Here is a 6372-nt window from a genome sequence, read left to right as displayed (position 1 = left end):
GGACCAGCACAGTTAGCTGTATGTAGTCCGATTTTTAGGATTAACCCCTTATCCTGAAAGGGGAAAAGAATAAAATTTAAGCAGATAGAAGGAAATAGAATTTGATGAAATATTGATAAAAAATGGAGAAAATTTTGAGGAAATTTATTTACTTTGTAAAAGAATTCTCACAAGTAGCATTTGTTGCTCCTATGAGCGATCTCAGGATTATCCCTTATCCTGAGAAAAGAATTCCTCGAATGTCGAGGTTTAGGTTTATCCCTTAACCTGAAAGGAGAAAGAAAAGAAAATTAATATAAATTTAGAAAATCAATTTGATGAAACTTGTATTTGCAAAAAGAATTCTCATAGGTAACATTATTGCCCCTACGAGAGGTCTCGGGATTATCCCTTATCCTGAATGGGAAAAAGAATAGAGTTTAAGAAAATTTAGTGAAGGGAAATTGATATAAATCTAGAAAATCAATAAAGATTGATAAAACTTGTATTTGCAAAAGAATTCTCATAGGTAGCATTATTGCTCCTAAGAGGGTTTTCAAGATTATCCTTTATCCTGAATGGGAACACCTCGGACAATGAGGGTCAGGTTTATCCCTTAACCTGAGCGGGAACACCTCGGACAAACGAGGGTCAGGTTTATCCCTTAACCTGAAAGGGTAATATGAAAGAATAGAATTTTTGGGGAAAATTAAAAGAGAAATTGAGACATTTACAAAATCGAGAAAAATTGAAAAATTGTCTTTATAAAAGAATCCTCATAGGTAGCATTCTTGCTCCTACGAGGGGTTCCAGAATTATCCCTTATCCTGAATGGGAACGCCTCGGACAAACGAGGGTCAGGTTTATCCCTTAACCTGAGCGGGAAAAAGAATAAAAGAATACCTCATGGGAAAGAGGCATCAGGTTTATGCCTTAACCTGAAAGGGTATATGAATTGATAAAATTTTAATAGAATTGAGGAAATATTGATAAACTCGATAAAACTTGGTAAAATTGATGTAAACTTGATAAAGATATGAATAAAATGAATGAAATTGATAAAGATATCCAAATTAACTGAAAATTTGTAAGATTTAAGAGAAAAAGGAGTTTTTCTGATCCTGCATGCACATGAGATCTTGAAAGAAAAATGTTTATTTAAAAGATAAGTGAGAAATCATTTTGGGGGAAGAAAATCCACCATAAGACGAATGATTAGCGCGAGATCTGGTCCTTTTAAAAAGGGGAATCATCATGAGAGATCATCATGAGGTTTGATTTTGAAAATAGTGGTTTAAAAACCAATTTTTGAAAAAGAAAACAAACACGAGGTGATGATTTTGAAGACAAATGGTTTTCAAAACATAATTTGGAAAAGGAAAAATCAACATGTTAGTTTATTTAAAAGGGATTTAGATCAAAATATTTGAATCTTTTGCAGAAATTTTATGATTTTGAAAATCCTCATAGGCAATATCATTTCTCTCATGATGGAGGAAAACAAATTTTGAAAATAGATGATAAGGATTTAAAATTTTTGAAAAATAGCAGGCAGGATCATAAAGATTTTGAAGAAATCAGAAAAAAAGGCAGTATACCTGGGTTTTTAAAAGAGGAAATTTTGAATAATATATACCCAGGGTTTTGGAAAATATAAGGAAGATATAAAATATCATACAATCACAGATATACAAGCAAGGATGCCCAAACAGCACTCCCTAAAAGGCTGACTCTAAATGCAATATTTGAAATAGCTTGTAGGACCTTAATCCTAACTCTAAGATTTAGATCATCTGATTCCAATCAAGGTACGCCGATATACTCAAGCCCAAGCTCGAAGTACGTGGCATATAAGATATTTCTCCGGTTCTAAGGTAAAGGCTTCCCAACATCCTTGAGCATCTACTGATATACCTCGGACTATGGCCCTTAGGTACGTGGTAGGGGGGCGCGAACCCAAATAAGTGGCCCAGTTGTGAGGCTCTCTCCCGAACTATGGTTCAGTGAGACAACCCAGCAACGTGAAGACCGGGACAATATAGGTAGGGATGTTTTCAAAAATATGATCAACATGCAGATAAAATCAGAAGGCTCTAATGCAAGTCCTAAAGAGATAGATTTTAAATGAAAAGAAGCATACACTTGCATACATTGTTTACATTCAATCCCTAAACTTGAGGAGAGTTGTATTTAAGACCTACGTCTAATGTGAACATGGAATAATCTCCTCAATATGGTCCTACCAAACCATACTTAGATCTTATATGCAATGATGTCAACTTAGGACAAAGTCTAGGCTCCTAAGGTTTGCATGAAAAATGAAGTTGACATAAAAGAATAAAGACTTAGAAAATATTAAAGCAAAGCAAAGGCACAAATTCGACCGGATGAAGACGAGTCTCATCTCGGTCGCCAAAACTGTGATCATCGCAAAATTTTTCCTCTCTTGTATCTTTCTCTCTCTTCCTTCTCTTTTCCTTTTCTAACCTCTATTTTCCTCCTTTTGAAGGGAAAAAAATAAAAGACAGAAAAGAAAGAGAGAAGAGAAAAGAAGAGAAAGAAAGAGAGAAGAGGAACTCTTTTGCGGGATTTCACTTGACCTTGATTTGAAAATATTTAGAAATTTAATTCGCCTCCGTTTTGAAATATATTGCGGGAAAAATGGAGAGACGGGATTCGCTCGTCGGTACGAGGTTCGACCGTTCCTGGCGCCTTTACCAGGGGTAATCGAACCAAGGATCGAATCTATGCCTTTTGCTTTGCCTAAATATCATCTAAGAATTTATCCTAAAGATCTAAATGCGCTAAGAATCATGCTTGTGCAATGCAAGGATGTATGCTCTTTTTGAAAAAATGTCTTGAAAATTTCCAAGTATTCTGAGATGAACTTGATAATGGAGTGAAGAAATGATTGAATCTAATTTAGAACTTGAGATAGATCAGAGAAGTTCTAAGTCTTTGAAGTAAATCAGAGTTGGAAGAATAAATCTTGATTTTGAGAAAGAATGATTTGAAGCTTTGAAATAAAAGGAAATGAAGTTTCAAAGTCAGAAATGGACTTTGAATTTAATCATGGATTTAAGAGAAGAAGATGAAATTTTGAAGTGATATTGAATTTGAATCTTAGAATGGATTTGAGAAAATCAAATGGTATTTAAAAATAGAAATGGATTTAGGAAGTTCAGATGAGATCTGAAAATGGAATTGGATTTGAAATCTAGAATTGGGAATGGAATTGGATCTTCAAATGGATTTAAGATCTGAAATCTGAGATCCAATGTAAAATTGGGTTCTGGATCCTAAAATGGATTTGGATTTGAAGTCTGAGATCCAAAGTGGAATTGGATTCTGGACCCTGAAATGGATTTGGATCTGAAGTCTGAGATCCAAGATGGAAGTTGAGTTCTGGATCTTAAAATGGATTTTGGATCTGAAGTCTAAGATCCAAGATAGAGTTGAATTCTGGATCCAAAAATGGAGTGGATCTGAAGTCTGAGATCCAGGATGAAATTGGATTCTGGATCCTAAGATGGATTTGAATATGAAATCTGAGATCCAATGTAGAATTGGATTCTGGATCCTAAAATGGAGTGGATCTGAAGTCTGAGATCTAGAGTAGAATCGGGTTCGGGATCCTAGAATGGATTTTGGATCTATAATCTGAGATCCAAAGAATGGAGATTTAAACTTGGAAATCTTGATCCAAGTTGAGATTAGGATCTATCTTTGGACTTGGAATTTTGATTTGAGATTTTGAACTCTGAATATATAAATGAATTTCAAAGTCAAATTGGACTTTAAATTTAAAAACTTGAATTTTGGAATTTTAGAAGATGAATCAAGAATCTCAAAGTAAAATTGAACTTTGAATTTGATTGGAGTTTTTGAATAAAAAAAATGAATTTGGAACTTTTGAATTTGAATATAAAGTGAATTTGAAATCTCAAAGTTAATTTGAACTTTGAGATTGAAAAAAATGAAATAGAATTTGAAAATGAAAGGATGAATTGGATTTTATAAGAATCGAGGATTGATTGAAGAAGATATTTACATCACTTGGAGTTTTGAAAAAGGAATTTTTGAAAATATGATGCAGTTCTATCCTAAATGATGAATGAATTTAAATTTTGAAATTGGATTTTGAAAATCGTATTTCATTTTTTACATGAATTGAAATAAGATTGAAAATATAATATATCCTTGACTATGGCCATTGAATGTATTATATAATAATCTATATTTAAATTCAGGTGAAGAATAAAACATATTTTTGTGCTTTTATAGAGTTTAAAATGAAATTAACTCTCAATATACCCTGACTATGGCCATTGGTATATCTATTGAGTTAATTTTAAGTTAAACCCTAATAAAAGAAAGAAATATTTGAAAATATAATGATTTTGAAAAGGATCCAGTGTGGATCCAGTGTTATTTTATAAAAGATAAAAATACTAAGTCTTGTTTACATCCCGACTATGGCCGTTGATGTAAATCATCATCAACTTAGGATTAATTTACCTCTTACGAAATGGTGCACGTGCCATTCGTGTTGCCATTTTTGAGAATTTGGGAAAAATAAAGGTAAAAGCATGAAAAACAAGCAATTCATGATATTTACCATGCTCATTCATTCTATCTAAAACTGAAAGCATAGAATTTTCATTATGCTCTATCTGTTACATTATTTGAATTGAATTTGAAAATGTCAAAGCTTCTAAGCCAAGGGAGAAGTCCTGCAAAACAAGCGTTAGCACAAAGAAGCTTATGGAAGAAAAACCTGCAAAATTTGTGTTGAATCTAAAGATGGGAATGATAAAAGGGTTCATATATACACCTATGTGCTATGCATGTGAGGATGCTTATATGGCTTAATACTTAGGTCCAAAGGAAACATATGATCATGAATGCATAAAGCTAATCCTAAGTGGATGGTGAAGACATTGATACATCATATGGACAATGAAGGAAGAACTGCTATGAATGGAAAATCACATATATACATATATATATATATATATATATATATATATATATATATATATATATATATATATATATATATATGTACACATTATGTGATACATGAAAATGAAAAGGATGATGAGAGAGGTGTCTAAATGCTAAAAGGTAAGGTAAGAATGATATATATATAACATGAGGGAAAGTGCAAAGTGATATATACTGTAAGTATGATGAAAATTTCTGTAGGGTTGCCCTAGAGACGAAATTCTGCTGTTGTTGATTCAATTTTTCCACCTGACTGCCCCAGATAGGATTTTCTTTGTGTGCATGTCCTGCAAGTGAGCTGCTTGTTCATATTGAGGTGATCTCAGGCTTGGGAAACTGCCATTTTGAATATATTATGGGGTGTATATACTACTGCTGTGGTGATGTTAGAGTGTAGATATGTGACAGTAGTAGTGGAAGATGATGGTGAGCTGGCTATTATGAAGGTGCAAAAAATGGTGATGCACAGTATGGTTTTACTAACACTAAGTCATGAGATGTTGTATTCAACTAACGGCTCTAATATGCTATATAGCTCAAATAGAAATGCTGGCATGCTATAATGAAATATGAGCAAAGCATTGAATATGTACTATGATATGCAGGCAATTGTAGAAACAGTGGAAAGCGAAAATGTGCAGGGGATCGAATGGGGTACTAACCTCTGTTTCCATGATGGCTGAACAGTTGACAGGAATCATCACCTGGACAAGCTGGAGACAACACCATCTTGAAGTTGTTGAAACTATTTTCATAGCCATCATCCGAACGATTGTTGTCAATGTCACCTTGAATTCTACAGGTATACCCTCTGAATTTCTTTAGGCAAATGTCAGCTCTAGCTTAACAGGTGGAGACGTGCCTTTGTTATCTTATCACGGCTATTTGTTGCACACTGAGCTCCCATGAAGATAGACTCTTCATTTTGGAAATGCTAGAACACATGAGAATTTAATCTGTAACAGAACTGGTTGCCAACAACCAAAGATAATTGTATTACAATTGAAGCTGGTGCTTAGATTTCTAAGAACAGAATTCGTGAGAATAAGAAACTTCGCTCCCCGGTCGTGACCAGATTGCTACCAATTGGCATTAAACACCGATTTAAAGAGTTTAACAACAACATCATATGAGGCCACTTAACCTTAAACAGATCTGGAATTTTCCAACATAGCCTAAACCTGAATTGTCACATTACCGATCATAGCATACACACAGATACTGATGTTTGCAAAAACGAATCTAAATATAGGAACAGTTGATTCATCGGATATGCTGAAAATCATTGCATCATCAGCAGGGACGCCGATCAATATGGTATCTGGTGAAATTTCAATATTACAGTAAAAAAAAATGCGATGGTGAACAAGAATAAAGTTATATTAC

This window comes from Nuphar pumila, chromosome 1, assembly GCF_984573655.1.
Source record: "Nuphar pumila chromosome 1, dmNupPumi1.hap1.1, whole genome shotgun sequence".
Lineage (NCBI taxonomy): Eukaryota > Viridiplantae > Streptophyta > Magnoliopsida > Nymphaeales > Nymphaeaceae > Nuphar > Nuphar pumila.
Note: the sequence above shows the minus strand (reverse complement) of the source record.